At 41.8% G+C, this 22,730-nt stretch overlaps 16 non-coding genes across 16 annotated transcripts; all 16 read left to right on the forward strand.

Moving 5' to 3' along the window:
- Positions 1–974: 974 nt before the first annotated feature.
- Positions 975–1,047, forward strand: TRNAV-CAC (transfer RNA valine (anticodon CAC)). The gene has a single exon. It is a non-coding gene; the product is annotated as a tRNA-Val (tRNA).
- A 1,980-nt stretch (positions 1,048–3,027) lies between these two features.
- On the forward strand, positions 3,028–3,099 carry TRNAP-UGG (transfer RNA proline (anticodon UGG)). The gene has a single exon. It is a non-coding gene; the product is annotated as a tRNA-Pro (tRNA).
- Positions 3,100–3,371: 272 nt separating this feature from the next.
- On the forward strand, positions 3,372–3,444 carry TRNAV-CAC (transfer RNA valine (anticodon CAC)). The gene has a single exon. It is a non-coding gene; the product is annotated as a tRNA-Val (tRNA).
- A 2,324-nt stretch (positions 3,445–5,768) lies between these two features.
- On the forward strand, positions 5,769–5,841 carry TRNAV-CAC (transfer RNA valine (anticodon CAC)). Its single transcript has one exon. It is a non-coding gene; the product is annotated as a tRNA-Val (tRNA).
- Positions 5,842–7,821: 1,980 nt separating this feature from the next.
- Positions 7,822–7,893, forward strand: TRNAP-UGG (transfer RNA proline (anticodon UGG)). Its single transcript has one exon. It is a non-coding gene; the product is annotated as a tRNA-Pro (tRNA).
- Positions 7,894–8,165: 272 nt separating this feature from the next.
- On the forward strand, positions 8,166–8,238 carry TRNAV-CAC (transfer RNA valine (anticodon CAC)). The gene has a single exon. It is a non-coding gene; the product is annotated as a tRNA-Val (tRNA).
- Positions 8,239–10,562: 2,324 nt separating this feature from the next.
- TRNAV-CAC (transfer RNA valine (anticodon CAC)) lies at positions 10,563–10,635 on the forward strand. Its single transcript has one exon. It is a non-coding gene; the product is annotated as a tRNA-Val (tRNA).
- A 2,324-nt stretch (positions 10,636–12,959) lies between these two features.
- TRNAV-CAC (transfer RNA valine (anticodon CAC)) lies at positions 12,960–13,032 on the forward strand. Its single transcript has one exon. It is a non-coding gene; the product is annotated as a tRNA-Val (tRNA).
- A 1,980-nt stretch (positions 13,033–15,012) lies between these two features.
- On the forward strand, positions 15,013–15,084 carry TRNAP-UGG (transfer RNA proline (anticodon UGG)). Its single transcript has one exon. It is a non-coding gene; the product is annotated as a tRNA-Pro (tRNA).
- Positions 15,085–15,356: 272 nt separating this feature from the next.
- Positions 15,357–15,429, forward strand: TRNAV-CAC (transfer RNA valine (anticodon CAC)). Its single transcript has one exon. It is a non-coding gene; the product is annotated as a tRNA-Val (tRNA).
- Positions 15,430–17,409: 1,980 nt separating this feature from the next.
- Positions 17,410–17,481, forward strand: TRNAP-UGG (transfer RNA proline (anticodon UGG)). Its single transcript has one exon. It is a non-coding gene; the product is annotated as a tRNA-Pro (tRNA).
- A 272-nt stretch (positions 17,482–17,753) lies between these two features.
- TRNAV-CAC (transfer RNA valine (anticodon CAC)) lies at positions 17,754–17,826 on the forward strand. Its single transcript has one exon. It is a non-coding gene; the product is annotated as a tRNA-Val (tRNA).
- Positions 17,827–19,806: 1,980 nt separating this feature from the next.
- TRNAP-UGG (transfer RNA proline (anticodon UGG)) lies at positions 19,807–19,878 on the forward strand. The gene has a single exon. It is a non-coding gene; the product is annotated as a tRNA-Pro (tRNA).
- A 272-nt stretch (positions 19,879–20,150) lies between these two features.
- TRNAV-CAC (transfer RNA valine (anticodon CAC)) lies at positions 20,151–20,223 on the forward strand. Its single transcript has one exon. It is a non-coding gene; the product is annotated as a tRNA-Val (tRNA).
- A 1,980-nt stretch (positions 20,224–22,203) lies between these two features.
- On the forward strand, positions 22,204–22,275 carry TRNAP-UGG (transfer RNA proline (anticodon UGG)). The gene has a single exon. It is a non-coding gene; the product is annotated as a tRNA-Pro (tRNA).
- Positions 22,276–22,547: 272 nt separating this feature from the next.
- Positions 22,548–22,620, forward strand: TRNAV-CAC (transfer RNA valine (anticodon CAC)). The gene has a single exon. It is a non-coding gene; the product is annotated as a tRNA-Val (tRNA).
- Positions 22,621–22,730: the final 110 nt, after the last annotated feature.

Consider the following 22,730-nt stretch of genomic DNA (forward strand, 5'->3'; position numbering starts at 1 on the left):
CCACTTTTACAAGCAATCCTATGATAGTCAGCAGGACCCACCCTAAAAAGGAAGGGGCATCCACTTGGACCCTTTCCACCTTTTCTAAATCTCGCCTGATCGAGAATGATTGAGCAGATAAGCACATGTCATTCTCATTTCAGAAAGGTATTGGTTAGCTTGCTGCTAGCAGCTCAGTTATGTTATGATGTTAGAGGCTATGCAAGGAATGCTTTAGTCCAGCGATATGCAGTTTTTATTGCGCCTTGCATTCAGCAGGAAGATCTTTAGCTTGAATCTGTGGCCTAGGTATTCACCTTGGTATTTCTTTTGGCACAAAGTGAAGGAGTATTTAAGAGAAAATGCACAATGTGTTTCTTATGTTGTTATGAACAACTTGTTACTCTTTCTCATTAAGCTTCAGCCACTGAAGAAATATATAAATAAGGGCTGACTTCCTGTAAGACGTGTCCAAAGCTGGGACGGAATAAAAGGAGACACTTGTAAATGATAGTGCTATCGTTTGAGAAAGGGTAAGTTGAGACTGACTTTCATGCGTATTCACAGACCAAGCATCATAAAGATACCAGCATGATCTTCATTGCGGGCTTAGAGCCGGTATTAGCTTTTGAGAGGTAAGAGGATTTTGAGGGCTCGTTGGTCGAGGGGTATGATTCTCGCTTTGGGTGCGAGAGGTCCCGGGTTCAAATCCCGGACGAGCCCTTTTCTTGGTACTCTTTTCAAGTTGTTTTGAAGTTTGCGTTTCAAAACCAACATCAATTTTTTCTTTGCAGTAGTGGATAATTCTTTGCTAGAGTCTCATGCTTCAGCCCTGCCCAGTCTGAGCTAATACCAAACATCTGGTCTTGCATGGCATGTACGAGCGTTCAGCTAGGGATGTCGGGCAGGTTGCATGAAAGAAATCTAAAGCCAGAGGCCCATGGAATAGCCAGTTCGGAGCAGTTTCATTACAGAAAAATCAACTGTAGGTATCTGTTTCTGTAGTGTAGTGGTTATCACGTTCGCCTCACACGCGAAAGGTCCCCGGTTCGAAACCGGGCAGAAACAGTTGTTATATTGTGTTGGCTACAATGTTGATAGGTGCCGTTTTGCCATGGAATTGTCCAAGCCCTGAAGATTATTTCATGCAATCTCGTTCCAAGAAAGGGAATTCTCTCAAAACACTAAAGTAATCGGCGTGTGGATGTATCTGTTGGTTCTCAGACCTTGCTTTCAAAAGAGCCCTGCAATCGGTTCACTGCTCACCTAGAACAAGCATTAACATGGAGAATTGTTGGCACCAACAGGAATCTTATTTTAGTGGAGTGTTTCTGGCTTTGAGTGCAGAGGCCCTCGGCTCAATTCCAAGATGATCCTTCTCAGGGTGATGATACAAATGCATTGTCACCTTTACGTTTAATGTCAGAATCATTTATTTCCAGTTGGTGGTGTAAGAATGTTTGCAACAGTATGGCGATTTTTCCTAGCCATGCATGAATGAAAGCATATCACTCGCCTTTAGGTGTTTTTCTAATACATTGATATTTGCATCTTCCTTCCTAGCCTGCATGTTTGACTATCTTACAGGCTGCATGTAATAAGTATCACATCAGGGCCCTTCTTCTACTCAATTCACAACTGTTCTATCACGACATAGATAAGAAAGCTGCATCTGCTTTTGTTGTGTAGTGGTAATCAGGTTTACCTGACGTGTGAAAGCCCCATGCTTTGAAAGTACACAGTAACAAAGAAACCGATGACTTTTATAAAAAGGTGTCATGTGTGTCTCTTACTTTGCACAAAAAGTGCCAGAGATGACTTCATTTGCAGTCACTTGAAAAGTAGGGATTCTCCAATAAATGGTAAATGGTTGAAACAAATCTGAAGAAATGCATGACATACCTGTGTGTGTGTGTGTATGCATGTATGTATATATAGGGAGAGAGAGAGCGTCAATATAAACAGACTTTATTTCAATCAAGCTGTCTTTTCTATCCTTCAGGAGCAGAATGTTCTGATCATCAGCGCTCCAGAATGTAGTGTTTTCTTGGCAAGCATCACATATTGTGATGTGTTAGCTAAAAGTTCCATATCCTAGAGACTGATATATTCCTCTGTACTTGTACCTTGGGGATTCATCAAAACCTGGCATCATAAGCAGCTTTCTACTGCCACAGACTGGACAGCGAAACAATTTAAAATATCCCAGAAAAAGAAAATAAGCATGCTTAATCAGAGCTTTCTGGACAGGAAGGACATTTGAGCAAGTGAGGAATAAGCACTGCTTTTGTTAATTTGCATAGGCAGAATAGAGACTTCTGGGAAAAGGCCGAAATTACAGTCACAGAAAATGGCTGCATCTATAGAGAACGCTAAGAAGTGTTGGCAGCTTTTCCTCTGACCCTGGCCACTTTTACAAGCAATCCTATGATAGTCAGCAGGACCCACCCTAAAAAGGAAGGGGCATCCACTTGGACCCTTTCCACCTTTTCTAAATCTCGCCTGATCGAGCCTGATTGAGCACTGATTGAGCAGATAAGCACATGTCATTCTCATTTCAGAAAGGTATTGGTTAGCTTGCTGCTAGCAGCTCAGTTATGTTATGATGTTAGAGGCTATGCAAGGAATGCTTTAGTCCAGCGATATGCAGTTTTTAATGCGCCTTGCATTCAGCAGGAAGATCTTTAGCTTGAATCTGTGGCCTAGGTATTCACCTTGGTATTTCTTTTGGCACAAAGTGAAGGAGTATTTAAGAGAAAATGCACAATGTGTTTCTTATGTTGTTATGAACAACTTGTTACTCTTTCTCATTAAGCTTCAGCCACTGAAGAAATATATAAATAAGGGCTGACTTCCTGTAAGACGTGTCCAAAGCTGGGACAGAATAAAAGGAGACACTTGTAAATGATAGTGCTATCGTTTGAGAAAGGGTAAGTTGAGACTGACTTTCATGCGTATTCACAGACCAAGCATCATAAAGATACCAGCATGATCTTCATTGCGGGCTTAGAGCCGGTATTAGCTTTTGAGAGGTAAGAGGATTTTGAGGGCTCGTTGGTCTAGGGGTATGATTCTCGCTTTGGGTGCGAGAGGTCCCGGGTTCAAATCCCGGACGAGCCCTTTTCTTGGTACTCTTTTCAAGTTGTTTTGAAGTTTGCGTTTCAAAACCAACATCAATTTTTTCTTTGCAGTAGTGGATAATTCTTTGCTAGAGTCTCATGCTTCAGCCCTGCCCAGTCTGAGCTAATACCAAACATCTGGTCTTGCATGGCATGTACGAGCGTTCAGCTAGGGATGTCGGGCAGGTTGCATGAAAGAAATCTAAAGCCAGAGGCCCATGGAATAGCCAGTTCGGAGCAGTTTCATTACAGAAAAATCAACTGTAGGTATCTGTTTCTGTAGTGTAGTGGTTATCACGTTCGCCTCACACGCGAAAGGTCCCCGGTTCGAAACCGGGCAGAAACAGTTGTTATATTGTGTTGGCTACAATGTTGATAGGTGCCGTTTTGCCATGGAATTGTCCAAGCCCTGAAGATTATTTCATGCAATCTCGTTCCAAGAAAGGGAATTCTCTCAAAACACTAAAGTAATCGGCGTGTGGATGTATCTGTTGGTTCTCAGACCTTGCTTTCAAAAGAGCCCTGCAATCGGTTCACTGCTCACCTAGAACAAGCATTAACATGGAGAATTGTTGGCACCAACAGGAATCTTATTTTAGTGGAGTGTTTCTGGCTTTGAGTGCAGAGGCCCTCGGCTCAATTCCAAGATGATCCTTCTCAGGGTGATGATACAAATGCATTGTCACCTTTACGTTTAATGTCAGAATCATTTATTTCCAGTTGGTGGTGTAAGAATGTTTGCAACAGTATGGCGATTTTTCCTAGCCATGCATGAATGAAAGCATATCACTCGCCTTTAGGTGTTTTTCTAATACATTGATATTTGCATCTTCCTTCCTAGCCTGCATGTTTGACTATCTTACAGGCTGCATGTAATAAGTATCACATCAGGGCCCTTCTTCTACTCAATTCACAACTGTTCTATCACGACATAGATAAGAAAGCTGCATCTGCTTTTGTTGTGTAGTGGTAATCAGGTTTACCTGACGTGTGAAAGCCCCATGCTTTGAAAGTACACAGTAACAAAGAAACCGATGACTTTTATAAAAAGGTGTCATGTGTGTCTCTTACTTTGCACAAAAAGTGCCAGAGATGACTTCATTTGCAGTCACTTGAAAAGTAGGGATTCTCCAATAAATGGTAAATGGTTGAAACAAATCTGAAGAAATGCATGACATACCTGTGTGTGTGTGTGTATGCATGTATGTATATATAGGGAGAGAGAGAGCGTCAATATAAACAGACTTTATTTCAATCAAGCTGTCTTTTCTATCCTTCAGGAGCAGAATGTTCTGATCATCAGCGCTCCAGAATGTAGTGTTTTCTTGGCAAGCATCACATATTGTGATGTGTTAGCTAAAAGTTCCATATCCTAGAGACTGATATATTCCTCTGTACTTGTACCTTGGGGATTCATCAAAACCTGGCATCATAAGCAGCTTTCTACTGCCACAGACTGGACAGCGAAACAATTTAAAATATCCCAGAAAAAGAAAATAAGCATGCTTAATCAGAGCTTTCTGGACAGGAAGGACATTTGAGCAAGTGAGGAATAAGCACTGCTTTTGTTAATTTGCATAGGCAGAATAGAGACTTCTGGGAAAAGGCCGAAATTACAGTCACAGAAAATGGCTGCATCTATAGAGAACGCTAAGAAGTGTTGGCAGCTTTTCCTCTGACCCTGGCCACTTTTACAAGCAATCCTATGATAGTCAGCAGGACCCACCCTAAAAAGGAAGGGGCATCCACTTGGACCCTTTCCACCTTTTCTAAATCTCGCCTGATCGAGCCTAATTGAGCACTGATTGAGCAGATAAGCACATGTCATTCTCATTTCAGAAAGGTATTGGTTAGCTTGCTGCTAGCAGCTCAGTTATGTTATGATGTTAGAGGCTATGCAAGGAATGCTTTAGTCCAGCGATATGCAGTTTTTATTGCGCCTTGCATTCAGCAGGAAGATCTTTAGCTTGAATCTGTGGCCTAGGTATTCACCTTGGTATTTCTTTTGGCACAAAGTGAAGGAGTATTTAAGAGAAAATGCACAATGTGTTTCTTATGTTGTTATGAACAACTTGTTACTCTTTCTCATTAAGCTTCAGCCACTGAAGAAATATATAAATAAGGGCTGACTTCCTGTAAGACGTGTCCAAAGCTGGGACGGAATAAAAGGAGACACTTGTAAATGATAGTGCTATCGTTTGAGAAAGGGTAAGTTGAGACTGACTTTCATGCGTATTCACAGACCAAGCATCATAAAGATACCAGCATGATCTTCATTGCGGGCTTAGAGCCGGTATTAGCTTTTGAGAGGTAAGAGGATTTTGAGGGCTCGTTGGTCGAGGGGTATGATTCTCGCTTTGGGTGCGAGAGGTCCCGGGTTCAAATCCCGGACGAGCCCTTTTCTTGGTACTCTTTTCAAGTTGTTTTGAAGTTTGCGTTTCAAAACCAACATCAATTTTTTCTTTGCAGTAGTGGATAATTCTTTGCTAGAGTCTCATGCTTCAGCCCTGCCCAGTCTGAGCTAATACCAAACATCTGGTCTTGCATGGCATGTACGAGCGTTCAGCTAGGGATGTCGGGCAGGTTGCATGAAAGAAATCTAAAGCCAGAGGCCCATGGAATAGCCAGTTCGGAGCAGTTTCATTACAGAAAAATCAACTGTAGGTATCTGTTTCTGTAGTGTAGTGGTTATCACGTTCGCCTCACACGCGAAAGGTCCCCGGTTCGAAACCGGGCAGAAACAGTTGTTATATTGTGTTGGCTACAATGTTGATAGGTGCCGTTTTGCCATGGAATTGTCCAAGCCCTGAAGATTATTTCATGCAATCTCGTTCCAAGAAAGGGAATTCTCTCAAAACACTAAAGTAATCGGCGTGTGGATGTATCTGTTGGTTCTCAGACCTTGCTTTCAAAAGAGCCCTGCAATCGGTTCACTGCTCACCTAGAACAAGCATTAACATGGAGAATTGTTGGCACCAACAGGAATCTTATTTTAGTGGAGTGTTTCTGGCTTTGAGTGCAGAGGCCCTCGGCTCAATTCCAAGATGATCCTTCTCAGGGTGATGATACAAATGCATTGTCACCTTTACGTTTAATGTCAGAATCATTTATTTCCAGTTGGTGGTGTAAGAATGTTTGCAACAGTATGGCGATTTTTCCTAGCCATGCATGAATGAAAGCATATCACTCGCCTTTAGGTGTTTTTCTAATACATTGATATTTGCATCTTCCTTCCTAGCCTGCATGTTTGACTATCTTACAGGCTGCATGTAATAAGTATCACATCAGGGCCCTTCTTCTACTCAATTCACAACTGTTCTATCACGACATAGATAAGAAAGCTGCATCTGCTTTTGTTGTGTAGTGGTAATCAGGTTTACCTGACGTGTGAAAGCCCCATGCTTTGAAAGTACACAGTAACAAAGAAACCGATGACTTTTATAAAAAGGTGTCATGTGTGTCTCTTACTTTGCACAAAAAGTGCCAGAGATGACTTCATTTGCAGTCACTTGAAAAGTAGGGATTCTCCAATAAATGGTAAATGGTTGAAACAAATCTGAAGAAATGCATGACATACCTGTGTGTGTGTGTGTATGCATGTATGTATATATAGGGAGAGAGAGAGCGTCAATATAAACAGACTTTATTTCAATCAAGCTGTCTTTTCTATCCTTCAGGAGCAGAATGTTCTGATCATCAGCGCTCCAGAATGTAGTGTTTTCTTGGCAAGCATCACATATTGTGATGTGTTAGCTAAAAGTTCCATATCCTAGAGACTGATATATTCCTCTGTACTTGTACCTTGGGGATTCATCAAAACCTGGCATCATAAGCAGCTTTCTACTGCCACAGACTGGACAGCGAAACAATTTAAAATATCCCAGAAAAAGAAAATAAGCATGCTTAATCAGAGCTTTCTGGACAGGAAGGACATTTGAGCAAGTGAGGAATAAGCACTGCTTTTGTTAATTTGCATAGGCAGAATAGAGACTTCTGGGAAAAGGCCGAAATTACAGTCACAGAAAATGGCTGCATCTATAGAGAACGCTAAGAAGTGTTGGCAGCTTTTCCTCTGACCCTGGCCACTTTTACAAGCAATCCTATGATAGTCAGCAGGACCCACCCTAAAAAGGAAGGGGCATCCACTTGGACCCTTTCCACCTTTTCTAAATCTCGCCTGATCGAGCCTGATTGAGCACTGATTGAGCAGATAAGCACATGTCATTCTCATTTCAGAAAGGTATTGGTTAGCTTGCTGCTAGCAGCTCAGTTATGTTATGATGTTAGAGGCTATGCAAGGAATGCTTTAGTCCAGCGATATGCAGTTTTTAATGCGCCTTGCATTCAGCAGGAAGATCTTTAGCTTGAATCTGTGGCCTAGGTATTCACCTTGGTATTTCTTTTGGCACAAAGTGAAGGAGTATTTAAGAGAAAATGCACAATGTGTTTCTTATGTTGTTATGAACAACTTGTTACTCTTTCTCATTAAGCTTCAGCCACTGAAGAAATATATAAATAAGGGCTGACTTCCTGTAAGACGTGTCCAAAGCTGGGACAGAATAAAAGGAGACACTTGTAAATGATAGTGCTATCGTTTGAGAAAGGGTAAGTTGAGACTGACTTTCATGCGTATTCACAGACCAAGCATCATAAAGATACCAGCATGATCTTCATTGCGGGCTTAGAGCCGGTATTAGCTTTTGAGAGGTAAGAGGATTTTGAGGGCTCGTTGGTCTAGGGGTATGATTCTCGCTTTGGGTGCGAGAGGTCCCGGGTTCAAATCCCGGACGAGCCCTTTTCTTGGTACTCTTTTCAAGTTGTTTTGAAGTTTGCGTTTCAAAACCAACATCAATTTTTTCTTTGCAGTAGTGGATAATTCTTTGCTAGAGTCTCATGCTTCAGCCCTGCCCAGTCTGAGCTAATACCAAACATCTGGTCTTGCATGGCATGTACGAGCGTTCAGCTAGGGATGTCGGGCAGGTTGCATGAAAGAAATCTAAAGCCAGAGGCCCATGGAATAGCCAGTTCGGAGCAGTTTCATTACAGAAAAATCAACTGTAGGTATCTGTTTCTGTAGTGTAGTGGTTATCACGTTCGCCTCACACGCGAAAGGTCCCCGGTTCGAAACCGGGCAGAAACAGTTGTTATATTGTGTTGGCTACAATGTTGATAGGTGCCGTTTTGCCATGGAATTGTCCAAGCCCTGAAGATTATTTCATGCAATCTCGTTCCAAGAAAGGGAATTCTCTCAAAACACTAAAGTAATCGGCGTGTGGATGTATCTGTTGGTTCTCAGACCTTGCTTTCAAAAGAGCCCTGCAATCGGTTCACTGCTCACCTAGAACAAGCATTAACATGGAGAATTGTTGGCACCAACAGGAATCTTATTTTAGTGGAGTGTTTCTGGCTTTGAGTGCAGAGGCCCTCGGCTCAATTCCAAGATGATCCTTCTCAGGGTGATGATACAAATGCATTGTCACCTTTACGTTTAATGTCAGAATCATTTATTTCCAGTTGGTGGTGTAAGAATGTTTGCAACAGTATGGCGATTTTTCCTAGCCATGCATGAATGAAAGCATATCACTCGCCTTTAGGTGTTTTTCTAATACATTGATATTTGCATCTTCCTTCCTAGCCTGCATGTTTGACTATCTTACAGGCTGCATGTAATAAGTATCACATCAGGGCCCTTCTTCTACTCAATTCACAACTGTTCTATCACGACATAGATAAGAAAGCTGCATCTGCTTTTGTTGTGTAGTGGTAATCAGGTTTACCTGACGTGTGAAAGCCCCATGCTTTGAAAGTACACAGTAACAAAGAAACCGATGACTTTTATAAAAAGGTGTCATGTGTGTCTCTTACTTTGCACAAAAAGTGCCAGAGATGACTTCATTTGCAGTCACTTGAAAAGTAGGGATTCTCCAATAAATGGTAAATGGTTGAAACAAATCTGAAGAAATGCATGACATACCTGTGTGTGTGTGTGTATGCATGTATGTATATATAGGGAGAGAGAGAGCGTCAATATAAACAGACTTTATTTCAATCAAGCTGTCTTTTCTATCCTTCAGGAGCAGAATGTTCTGATCATCAGCGCTCCAGAATGTAGTGTTTTCTTGGCAAGCATCACATATTGTGATGTGTTAGCTAAAAGTTCCATATCCTAGAGACTGATATATTCCTCTGTACTTGTACCTTGGGGATTCATCAAAACCTGGCATCATAAGCAGCTTTCTACTGCCACAGACTGGACAGCGAAACAATTTAAAATATCCCAGAAAAAGAAAATAAGCATGCTTAATCAGAGCTTTCTGGACAGGAAGGACATTTGAGCAAGTGAGGAATAAGCACTGCTTTTGTTAATTTGCATAGGCAGAATAGAGACTTCTGGGAAAAGGCCGAAATTACAGTCACAGAAAATGGCTGCATCTATAGAGAACGCTAAGAAGTGTTGGCAGCTTTTCCTCTGACCCTGGCCACTTTTACAAGCAATCCTATGATAGTCAGCAGGACCCACCCTAAAAAGGAAGGGGCATCCACTTGGACCCTTTCCACCTTTTCTAAATCTCGCCTGATCGAGCCTGATTGAGCACTGATTGAGCAGATAAGCACATGTCATTCTCATTTCAGAAAGGTATTGGTTAGCTTGCTGCTAGCAGCTCAGTTATGTTATGATGTTAGAGGCTATGCAAGGAATGCTTTAGTCCAGCGATATGCAGTTTTTATTGCGCCTTGCATTCAGCAGGAAGATCTTTAGCTTGAATCTGTGGCCTAGGTATTCACCTTGGTATTTCTTTTGGCACAAAGTGAAGGAGTATTTAAGAGAAAATGCACAATGTGTTTCTTATGTTGTTATGAACAACTTGTTACTCTTTCTCATTAAGCTTCAGCCACTGAAGAAATATATAAATAAGGGCTGACTTCCTGTAAGACGTGTCCAAAGCTGGGACGGAATAAAAGGAGACACTTGTAAATGATAGTGCTATCGTTTGAGAAAGGGTAAGTTGAGACTGACTTTCATGCGTATTCACAGACCAAGCATCATAAAGATACCAGCATGATCTTCATTGCGGGCTTAGAGCCGGTATTAGCTTTTGAGAGGTAAGAGGATTTTGAGGGCTCGTTGGTCGAGGGGTATGATTCTCGCTTTGGGTGCGAGAGGTCCCGGGTTCAAATCCCGGACGAGCCCTTTTCTTGGTACTCTTTTCAAGTTGTTTTGAAGTTTGCGTTTCAAAACCAACATCAATTTTTTCTTTGCAGTAGTGGATAATTCTTTGCTAGAGTCTCATGCTTCAGCCCTGCCCAGTCTGAGCTAATACCAAACATCTGGTCTTGCATGGCATGTACGAGCGTCCAGCTAGGGATGTCGGGCAGGTTGCATGAAAGAAATCTAAAGCCAGAGGCCCATGGAATAGCCAGTTCGGAGCAGTTTCATTACAGAAAAATCAACTGTAGGTATCTGTTTCTGTAGTGTAGTGGTTATCACGTTCGCCTCACACGCGAAAGGTCCCCGGTTCGAAACCGGGCAGAAACAGTTGTTATATTGTGTTGGCTACAATGTTGATAGGTGCCGTTTTGCCATGGAATTGTCCAAGCCCTGAAGATTATTTCATGCAATCTCGTTCCAAGAAAGGGAATTCTCTCAAAACACTAAAGTAATCGGCGTGTGGATGTATCTGTTGGTTCTCAGACCTTGCTTTCAAAAGAGCCCTGCAATCGGTTCACTGCTCACCTAGAACAAGCATTAACATGGAGAATTGTTGGCACCAACAGGAATCTTATTTTAGTGGAGTGTTTCTGGCTTTGAGTGCAGAGGCCCTCGGCTCAATTCCAAGATGATCCTTCTCAGGGTGATGATACAAATGCATTGTCACCTTTACGTTTAATGTCAGAATCATTTATTTCCAGTTGGTGGTGTAAGAATGTTTGCAACAGTATGGCGATTTTTCCTAGCCATGCATGAATGAAAGCATATCACTCGCCTTTAGGTGTTTTTCTAATACATTGATATTTGCATCTTCCTTCCTAGCCTGCATGTTTGACTATCTTACAGGCTGCATGTAATAAGTATCACATCAGGGCCCTTCTTCTACTCAATTCACAACTGTTCTATCACGACATAGATAAGAAAGCTGCATCTGCTTTTGTTGTGTAGTGGTAATCAGGTTTACCTGACGTGTGAAAGCCCCATGCTTTGAAAGTACACAGTAACAAAGAAACCGATGACTTTTATAAAAAGGTGTCATGTGTGTCTCTTACTTTGCACAAAAAGTGCCAGAGATGACTTCATTTGCAGTCACTTGAAAAGTAGGGATTCTCCAATAAATGGTAAATGGTTGAAACAAATCTGAAGAAATGCATGACATACCTGTGTGTGTGTGTGTATGCATGTATGTATATATAGGGAGAGAGAGAGCGTCAATATAAACAGACTTTATTTCAATCAAGCTGTCTTTTCTATCCTTCAGGAGCAGAATGTTCTGATCATCAGCGCTCCAGAATGTAGTGTTTTCTTGGCAAGCATCACATATTGTGATGTGTTAGCTAAAAGTTCCATATCCTAGAGACTGATATATTCCTCTGTACTTGTACCTTGGGGATTCATCAAAACCTGGCATCATAAGCAGCTTTCTACTGCCACAGACTGGACAGCGAAACAATTTAAAATATCCCAGAAAAAGAAAATAAGCATGCTTAATCAGAGCTTTCTGGACAGGAAGGACATTTGAGCAAGTGAGGAATAAGCACTGCTTTTGTTAATTTGCATAGGCAGAATAGAGACTTCTGGGAAAAGGCCGAAATTACAGTCACAGAAAATGGCTGCATCTATAGAGAACGCTAAGAAGTGTTGGCAGCTTTTCCTCTGACCCTGGCCACTTTTACAAGCAATCCTATGATAGTCAGCAGGACCCACCCTAAAAAGGAAGGGGCATCCACTTGGACCCTTTCCACCTTTTCTAAATCTCGCCTGATCGAGCATAATTGAGCACTGATTGAGCAGATAAGCACATGTCATTCTCATTTCAGAAAGGTATTGGTTAGCTTGCTGCTAGCAGCTCAGTTATGTTATGATGTTAGAGGCTATGCAAGGAATGCTTTAGTCCAGCGATATGCAGTTTTTATTGCGCCTTGCATTCAGCAGGAAGATCTTTAGCTTGAATCTGTGGCCTAGGTATTCACCTTGGTATTTCTTTTGGCACAAAGTGAAGGAGTATTTAAGAGAAAATGCACAATGTGTTTCTTATGTTGTTATGAACAACTTGTTACTCTTTCTCATTAAGCTTCAGCCACTGAAGAAATATATAAATAAGGGCTGACTTCCTGTAAGACGTGTCCAAAGCTGGGACGGAATAAAAGGAGACACTTGTAAATGATAGTGCTATCGTTTGAGAAAGGGTAAGTTGAGACTGACTTTCATGCGTATTCACAGACCAAGCATCATAAAGATACCAGCATGATCTTCATTGCGGGCTTAGAGCCGGTATTAGCTTTTGAGAGGTAAGAGGATTTTGAGGGCTCGTTGGTCGAGGGGTATGATTCTCGCTTTGGGTGCGAGAGGTCCCGGGTTCAAATCCCGGACGAGCCCTTTTCTTGGTACTCTTTTCAAGTTGTTTTGAAGTTTGCGTTTCAAAACCAACATCAATTTTTTCTTTGCAGTAGTGGATAATTCTTTGCTAGAGTCTCATGCTTCAGCCCTGCCCAGTCTGAGCTAATACCAAACATCTGGTCTTGCATGGCATGTACGAGCGTCCAGCTAGGGATGTCGGGCAGGTTGCATGAAAGAAATCTAAAGCCAGAGGCCCATGGAATAGCCAGTTCGGAGCAGTTTCATTACAGAAAAATCAACTGTAGGTATCTGTTTCTGTAGTGTAGTGGTTATCACGTTCGCCTCACACGCGAAAGGTCCCCGGTTCGAAACCGGGCAGAAACAGTTGTTATATTGTGTTGGCTACAATGTTGATAGGTGCCGTTTTGCCATGGAATTGTCCAAGCCCTGAAGATTATTTCATGCAATCTCGTTCCAAGAAAGGGAATTCTCTCAAAACACTAAAGTAATCGGCGTGTGGATGTATCTGTTGGTTCTCAGACCTTGCTTTCAAAAGAGCCCTGCAATCGGTTCACTGCTCACCTAGAACAAGCATTAACATGGAGAATTGTTGGCACCAACAGGAATCTTATTTTAGTGGAGTGTTTCTGGCTTTGAGTGCAGAGGCCCTCGGCTCAATTCCAAGATGATCCTTCTCAGGGTGATGATACAAATGCATTGTCACCTTTACGTTTAATGTCAGAATCATTTATTTCCAGTTGGTGGTGTAAGAATGTTTGCAACAGTATGGCGATTTTTCCTAGCCATGCATGAATGAAAGCATATCACTCGCCTTTAGGTGTTTTTCTAATACATTGATATTTGCATCTTCCTTCCTAGCCTGCATGTTTGACTATCTTACAGGCTGCATGTAATAAGTATCACATCAGGGCCCTTCTTCTACTCAATTCACAACTGTTCTATCACGACATAGATAAGAAAGCTGCATCTGCTTTTGTTGTGTAGTGGTAATCAGGTTTACCTGACGTGTGAAAGCCCCATGCTTTGAAAGTACACAGTAACAAAGAAACCGATGACTTTTATAAAAAGGTGTCATGTGTGTCTCTTACTTTGCACAAAAAGTGCCAGAGATGACTTCATTTGCAGTCACTTGAAAAGTAGGGATTCTCCAATAAATGGTAAATGGTTGAAACAAATCTGAAGAAATGCATGACATACCTGTGTGTGTGTGTGTATGCATGTATGTATATATAGGGAGAGAGAGAGCGTCAATATAAACAGACTTTATTTCAATCAAGCTGTCTTTTCTATCCTTCAGGAGCAGAATGTTCTGATCATCAGCGCTCCAGAATGTAGTGTTTTCTTGGCAAGCATCACATATTGTGATGTGTTAGCTAAAAGTTCCATATCCTAGAGACTGATATATTCCTCTGTACTTGTACCTTGGGGATTCATCAAAACCTGGCATCATAAGCAGCTTTCTACTGCCACAGACTGGACAGCGAAACAATTTAAAATATCCCAGAAAAAGAAAATAAGCATGCTTAATCAGAGCTTTCTGGACAGGAAGGACATTTGAGCAAGTGAGGAATAAGCACTGCTTTTGTTAATTTGCATAGGCAGAATAGAGACTTCTGGGAAAAGGCCGAAATTACAGTCACAGAAAATGGCTGCATCTATAGAGAACGCTAAGAAGTGTTGGCAGCTTTTCCTCTGACCCTGGCCACTTTTACAAGCAATCCTATGATAGTCAGCAGGACCCACCCTAAAAAGGAAGGGGCATCCACTTGGACCCTTTCCACCTTTTCTAAATCTCGCCTGATCGAGCATAATTGAGCACTGATTGAGCAGATAAGCACATGTCATTCTCATTTCAGAAAGGTATTGGTTAGCTTGCTGCTAGCAGCTCAGTTATGTTATGATGTTAGAGGCTATGCAAGGAATGCTTTAGTCCAGCGATATGCAGTTTTTATTGCGCCTTGCATTCAGCAGGAAGATCTTTAGCTTGAATCTGTGGCCTAGGTATTCACCTTGGTATTTCTTTTGGCACAAAGTGAAGGAGTATTTGAGAGAAAATGCACAATGTGTTTCTTATGTTGTTATGAACAACTTGTTACTCTTTCTCATTAAGCTTCAGCCACTGAAGAAATATATAAATAAGGGCTGACTTCCTGTAAGACGTGTCCAAAGCTGGGACGGAATAAAAGGAGACACTTGTAAATGATAGTGCTATCGTTTGAGAAAGGGTAAGTTGAGACTGACTTTCATGCGTATTCACAGACCAAGCATCATAAAGATACCAGCATGATCTTCATTGCGGGCTTAGAGCCGGTATTAGCTTTTGAGAGGTAAGAGGATTTTGAGGGCTCGTTGGTCTAGGGGTATGATTCTCGCTTTGGGTGCGAGAGGTCCCGGGTTCAAATCCCGGACGAGCCCTTTTCTTGGTACTCTTTTCAAGTTGTTTTGAAGTTTGCGTTTCAAAACCAACATCAATTTTTTCTTTGCAGTAGTGGATAATTCTTTGCTAGAGTCTCATGCTTCAGCCCTGCCCAGTCTGAGCTAATACCAAACATCTGGTCTTGCATGGCATGTACGAGCGTTCAGCTAGGGATGTCGGGCAGGTTGCATGAAAGAAATCTAAAGCCAGAGGCCCATGGAATAGCCAGTTCGGAGCAGTTTCATTACAGAAAAATCAACTGTAGGTATCTGTTTCTGTAGTGTAGTGGTTATCACGTTCGCCTCACACGCGAAAGGTCCCCGGTTCGAAACCGGGCAGAAACAGTTGTTATATTGTGTTGGCTACAATGTTGATAGGTGCCGTTTTGCCATGGAATTGTCCAAGCCCTGAAGATTATTTCATGCAATCTCGTTCCAAGAAAGGGAATTCTCTCAAAACACTAAAGTAATCGGCGTGTGGATGTATCTGTTGGTTCTCAGACCTTGCTTTCAAAAGAGCCCTGCAATCGGTTCACTGCTCACCTAGAACAAGCATTAACATGGAGAATTGTTGGCACCAACAGGAATCTTATTTTAGTGGAGTGTTTCTGGCTTTGAGTGCAGAGGCCCTCGGCTCAATTCCAAGATGATCCTTCTCAGGGTGATGATACAAATGCATTGTCACCTTTACGTTTAATGTCAGAATCATTTATTTCCAGTTGGTGGTGTAAGAATGTTTGCAACAGTATGGCGATTTTTCCTAGCCATGCATGAATGAAAGCATATCACTCGCCTTTAGGTGTTTTTCTAATACATTGATATTTGCATCTTCCTTCCTAGCCTGCATGTTTGACTATCTTACAGGCTGCATGTAATAAGTATCACATCAGGGCCCTTCTTCTACTCAATTCACAACTGTTCTATCACGACATAGATAAGAAAGCTGCATCTGCTTTTGTTGTGTAGTGGTAATCAGGTTTACCTGACGTGTGAAAGCCCCATGCTTTGAAAGTACACAGTAACAAAGAAACCGATGACTTTTATAAAAAGGTGTCATGTGTGTCTCTTACTTTGCACAAAAAGTGCCAGAGATGACTTCATTTGCAGTCACTTGAAAAGTAGGGATTCTCCAATAAATGGTAAATGGTTGAAACAAATCTGAAGAAATGCATGACATACCTGTGTGTGTGTGTGTATGCATGTATGTATATATAGGGAGAGAGAGAGCGTCAATATAAACAGACTTTATTTCAATCAAGCTGTCTTTTCTATCCTTCAGGAGCAGAATGTTCTGATCATCAGCGCTCCAGAATGTAGTGTTTTCTTGGCAAGCATCACATATTGTGATGTGTTAGCTAAAAGTTCCATATCCTAGAGACTGATATATTCCTCTGTACTTGTACCTTGGGGATTCATCAAAACCTGGCATCATAAGCAGCTTTCTACTGCCACAGACTGGACAGCGAAACAATTTAAAATATCCCAGAAAAAGAAAATAAGCATGCTTAATCAGAGCTTTCTGGACAGGAAGGACATTTGAGCAAGTGAGGAATAAGCACTGCTTTTGTTAATTTGCATAGGCAGAATAGAGACTTCTGGGAAAAGGCCGAAATTACAGTCACAGAAAATGGCTGCATCTATAGAGAACGCTAAGAAGTGTTGGCAGCTTTTCCTCTGACCCTGGCCACTTTTACAAGCAATCCTATGATAGTCAGCAGGACCCACCCTAAAAAGGAAGGGGCATCCACTTGGACCCTTTCCACCTTTTCTAAATCTCGCCTGATCGAGCCTAATTGAGCACTGATTGAGCAGATAAGCACATGTCATTCTCATTTCAGAAAGGTATTGGTTAGCTTGCTGCTAGCAGCTCAGTTATGTTATGATGTTAGAGGCTATGCAAGGAATGCTTTAGTCCAGCGATATGCAGTTTTTAATGCGCCTTGCATTCAGCAGGAAGATCTTTAGCTTGAATCTGTGGCCTAGGTATTCACCTTGGTATTTCTTTTGGCACAAAGTGAAGGAGTATTTAAGAGAAAATGCACAATGTGTTTCTTATGTTGTTATGAACAACTTGTTACTCTTTCTCATTAAGCTTCAGCCACTGAAGAAATATATAAATAAGGGCTGACTTCCTGTAAGACGTGTCCAAAGCTGGGACGGAATAAAAGGAGACACTTGTAAATGATAGTGCTATCGTTTGAGAAAGGGTAAGTTGAGACTGACTTTCATGCGTATTCACAGACCAAGCATCATAAAGATACCAGCATGATCTTCATTGCGGGCTTAGAGCCGGTATTAGCTTTTGAGAGGTAAGAGGATTTTGAGGGCTCGTTGGTCTAGGGGTATGATTCTCGCTTTGGGTGCGAGAGGTCCCGGGTTCAAATCCCGGACGAGCCCTTTTCTTGGTACTCTTTTCAAGTTGTTTTGAAGTTTGCGTTTCAAAACCAACATCAATTTTTTCTTTGCAGTAGTGGATAATTCTTTGCTAGAGTCTCATGCTTCAGCCCTGCCCAGTCTGAGCTAATACCAAACATCTGGTCTTGCATGGCATGTACGAGCGTTCAGCTAGGGATGTCGGGCAGGTTGCATGAAAGAAATCTAAAGCCAGAGGCCCATGGAATAGCCAGTTCGGAGCAGTTTCATTACAGAAAAATCAACTGTAGGTATCTGTTTCTGTAGTGTAGTGGTTATCACGTTCGCCTCACACGCGAAAGGTCCCCGGTTCGAAACCGGGCAGAAACAGTTGTTATATTGTGTTGGCTACAATGTTGATAGGTGCCGTTTTGCCATGGAATTGTCCAAGCCCTGAAGATTATTTCATGCAATCTCGTTCCAAGAAAGGGAATTCTCTCAAAACACTAAAGTAATCGGCGTGTGGATGTATCTGTTGGTTCTCAGACCTTGCTTTCAAAAGAGCCCTGCAATCGGTTCACTGCTCACCTAGAACAAGCATTAACATGGAGAATTGTTGGCACCAACAGGAATCTTATTTTAGTGGAGTGTTTCTGGCTTTGAGTGCAGAGGCCCTCGGCTCAATTCCAAGATGATCCTTCTCAGGGTGATGATACAAATGCATTGTCACCTTTACGTTTAATGTCAGAATCATTTATTTCCAGTTGGTGGTGTAAGAATGTTTGCAACAGTATGGCGATTTTTCCTAGCCATGCATGAATGAAAGCATATCACTCGCCTTTAGGTGTTTTTCTAATACATTGATATTTGCATCTTCCTTCCTAGCCTGCATGTTTGACTATCTTACAGGCTGCATGTAATAAGTATCACATCAGGGCCCTTCTTCTACTCAATTCACAACTGTTCTATCACGACATAGATAAGAAAGCTGCATCTGCTTTTGTTGTGTAGTGGTAATCAGGTTTACCTGACGTGTGAAAGCCCCATGCTTTGAAAGTACACAGTAACAAAGAAACCGATGACTTTTATAAAAAGGTGTCATGTGTGTCTCTTACTTTGCACAAAAAGTGCCAGAGATGACTTCATTTGCAGTCACTTGAAAAGTAGGGATTCTCCAATAAATGGTAAATGGTTGAAACAAATCTGAAGAAATGCATGACATACCTGTGTGTGTGTGTGTATGCATGTATGTATATATAGGGAGAGAGAGAGCGTCAATATAAACAGACTTTATTTCAATCAAGCTGTCTTTTCTATCCTTCAGGAGCAGAATGTTCTGATCATCAGCGCTCCAGAATGTAGTGTTTTCTTGGCAAGCATCACATATTGTGATGTGTTAGCTAAAAGTTCCATATCCTAGAGACTGATATATTCCTCTGTACTTGTACCTTGGGGATTCATCAAAACCTGGCATCATAAGCAGCTTTCTACTGCCACAGACTGGACAGCGAAACAATTTAAAATATCCCAGAAAAAGAAAATAAGCATGCTTAATCAGAGCTTTCTGGACAGGAAGGACATTTGAGCAAGTGAGGAATAAGCACTGCTTTTGTTAATTTGCATAGGCAGAATAGAGACTTCTGGGAAAAGGCCGAAATTACAGTCACAGAAAATGGCTGCATCTATAGAGAACGCTAAGAAGTGTTGGCAGCTTTTCCTCTGACCCTGGCCACTTTTACAAGCAATCCTATGATAGTCAGCAGGACCCACCCTAAAAAGGAAGGGGCATCCACTTGGACCCTTTCCACCTTTTCTAAATCTCGCCTGATCGAGCCTGATTGAGCACTGATTGAGCAGATAAGCACATGTCATTCTCATTTCAGAAAGGTATTGGTTAGCTTGCTGCTAGCAGCTCAGTTATGTTATGATGTTAGAGGCTATGCAAGGAATGCTTTAGTCCAGCGATATGCAGTTTTTAATGCGCCTTGCATTCAGCAGGAAGATCTTTAGCTTGAATCTGTGGCCTAGGTATTCACCTTGGTATTTCTTTTGGCACAAAGTGAAGGAGTATTTAAGAGAAAATGCACAATGTGTTTCTTATGTTGTTATGAACAACTTGTTACTCTTTCTCATTAAGCTTCAGCCACTGAAGAAATATATAAATAAGGGCTGACTTCCTGTAAGACGTGTCCAAAGCTGGGACGGAATAAAAGGAGACACTTGTAAATGATAGTGCTATCGTTTGAGAAAGGGTAAGTTGAGACTGACTTTCATGCGTATTCACAGACCAAGCATCATAAAGATACCAGCATGATCTTCATTGCGGGCTTAGAGCCGGTATTAGCTTTTGAGAGGTAAGAGGATTTTGAGGGCTCGTTGGTCTAGGGGTATGATTCTCGCTTTGGGTGCGAGAGGTCCCGGGTTCAAATCCCGGACGAGCCCTTTTCTTGGTACTCTTTTCAAGTTGTTTTGAAGTTTGCGTTTCAAAACCAACATCAATTTTTTCTTTGCAGTAGTGGATAATTCTTTGCTAGAGTCTCATGCTTCAGCCCTGCCCAGTCTGAGCTAATACCAAACATCTGGTCTTGCATGGCATGTACGAGCGTTCAGCTAGGGATGTCGGGCAGGTTGCATGAAAGAAATCTAAAGCCAGAGGCCCATGGAATAGCCAGTTCGGAGCAGTTTCATTACAGAAAAATCAACTGTAGGTATCTGTTTCTGTAGTGTAGTGGTTATCACGTTCGCCTCACACGCGAAAGGTCCCCGGTTCGAAACCGGGCAGAAACAGTTGTTATATTGTGTTGGCTACAATGTTGATAGGTGCCGTTTTGCCATGGAATTGTCCAAGCCCTGAAGATTATTTCATGCAATCTCGTTCCAAGAAAGGGAATTTTCTCAAAACACTAAAGTAATCGGCGTGTGGATGTATCTGTTGGTTCTCAGACCTTGCTTTCAAAAGAGCCCTGCAATCGGTTCACTGCTCACCTAGAACAAGCATTAACATGGAGAATTGTTGGCACCAACAGGAATCTTATTTTAGTGGAGTGTTTCTGGCTTTGAGTGCAGAGGCCCTCGGCTCAATTCCAAGATGATCCTTCTCAGGGTGATGATACAAATGCATTGTCACCTTTACGTTTAATGTCAGAATCATTTATTTCCAGTTGGTGGTGTAAGAATGTTTGCAACAGTATGGCGATTTTTCCTAGCCATGCATGAATGAAAGCATATCACTCGCCTTTAGGTGTTTTTCTAATACATTGATATTTGCATCTTCCTTCCTAGCCTGCATGTTTGACTATCTTACAGGCTGCATGTAATAAGTATCACATCAGGGCCCTTCTTCTACTCAATTCACAACTGTTCTATCACGACATAGATAAGAAAGCTGCATCTGCTTTTGTTGTGTAGTGGTAATCAGGTTTACCTGACGTGTGAAAGCCCCATGCTTTGAAAGTACACAGTAACAAAGAAACCGATGACTTTTATAAAAAGGTGTCATGTGTGTCTCTTACTTTGCACAAAAAGTGCCAGAGATGACTTCATTTGCAGTCACTTGAAAAGTAGGGATTCTCCAATAAATGGTAAATGGTTGAAACAAATCTGAAGAAATGCATGACATACCTGTGTGTGTGTGTGTATGCATGTATGTATATATAGGGAGAGAGAGAGCGTCAATATAAACAGACTTTATTTCAATCAAGCTGTCTTTTCTATCCTTCAGGAGCAGAATGTTCTGATCATCAGCGCTCCAGAATGTAGTGTTTTCTTGGCAAGCATCACATATTGTGATGTGTTAGCTAAAAGTTCCATATCCTAGAGACTGATATATTCCTCTGTACTTGTACCTTGGGGATTCATCAAAACCTGGCATCATAAGCAGCTTTCTACTGCCACAGACTGGACAGCGAAACAATTTAAAATATCCCAGAAAAAGAAAATAAGCATGCTTAATCAGAGCTTTCTGGACAGGAAGGACATTTGAGCAAGTGAGGAATAAGCACTGCTTTTGTTAATTTGCATAGGCAGAATAGAGACTTCTGGGAAAAGGCCGAAATTACAGTCACAGAAAATGGCTGCATCTATAGAGAACGCTAAGAAGTGTTGGCAGCTTTTCCTCTGACCCTGGCCACTTTTACAAGCAATCCTATGATAGTCAGCAGGACCCACCCTAAAAAGGAAGGGGCATCCACTTGGACCCTTTCCACCTTTTCTAAATCTCGCCTGATCGAGCCTGATTGAGCACTGATTGAGCAGATAAGCACATGTCATTCTCATTTCAGAAAGGTATTGGTTAGCTTGCTGCTAGCAGCTCAGTTATGTTATGATGTTAGAGGCTATGCAAGGAATGCTTTAGTCCAGCGATATGCAGTTTTTAATGCGCCTTGCATTCAGCAGGAAGATCTTTAGCTTGAATCTGTGGCCTAGGTATTCACCTTGGTATTTCTTTTGGCACAAAGTGAAGGAGTATTTAAGAGAAAATGCACAATGTGTTTCTTATGTTGTTATGAACAACTTGTTACTCTTTCTCATTAAGCTTCAGCCACTGAAGAAATATATAAATAAGGGCTGACTTCCTGTAAGACGTGTCCAAAGCTGGGACGGAATAAAAGGAGACACTTGTAAATGATAGTGCTATCGTTTGAGAAAGGGTAAGTTGAGACTGACTTTCATGCGTATTCACAGACCAAGCATCATAAAGATACCAGCATGATCTTCATTGCGGGCTTAGAGCCGGTATTAGCTTTTGAGAGGTAAGAGGATTTTGAGGGCTCGTTGGTCTAGGGGTATGATTCTCGCTTTGGGTGCGAGAGGTCCCGGGTTCAAATCCCGGACGAGCCCTTTTCTTGGTACTCTTTTCAAGTTGTTTTGAAGTTTGCGTTTCAAAACCAACATCAATTTTTTCTTTGCAGTAGTGGATAATTCTTTGCTAGAGTCTCATGCTTCAGCCCTGCCCAGTCTGAGCTAATACCAAACATCTGGTCTTGCATGGCATGTACGAGCGTTCAGCTAGGGATGTCGGGCAGGTTGCATGAAAGAAATCTAAAGCCAGAGGCCCATGGAATAGCCAGTTCGGAGCAGTTTCATTACAGAAAAATCAACTGTAGGTATCTGTTTCTGTAGTGTAGTGGTTATCACGTTCGCCTCACACGCGAAAGGTCCCCGGTTCGAAACCGGGCAGAAACAGTTGTTATATTGTGTTGGCTACAATGTTGATAGGTGCCGTTTTGCCATGGAATTGTCCAAGCCCTGAAGATTATTTCATGCAATCTCGTTCCAAGAAAGGGAATTCTCTC

This window comes from Triturus cristatus, chromosome 8 (assembly GCF_964204655.1).
Source record: "Triturus cristatus chromosome 8, aTriCri1.1, whole genome shotgun sequence".
NCBI classification, from domain to species: domain Eukaryota; kingdom Metazoa; phylum Chordata; class Amphibia; order Caudata; family Salamandridae; genus Triturus; species Triturus cristatus.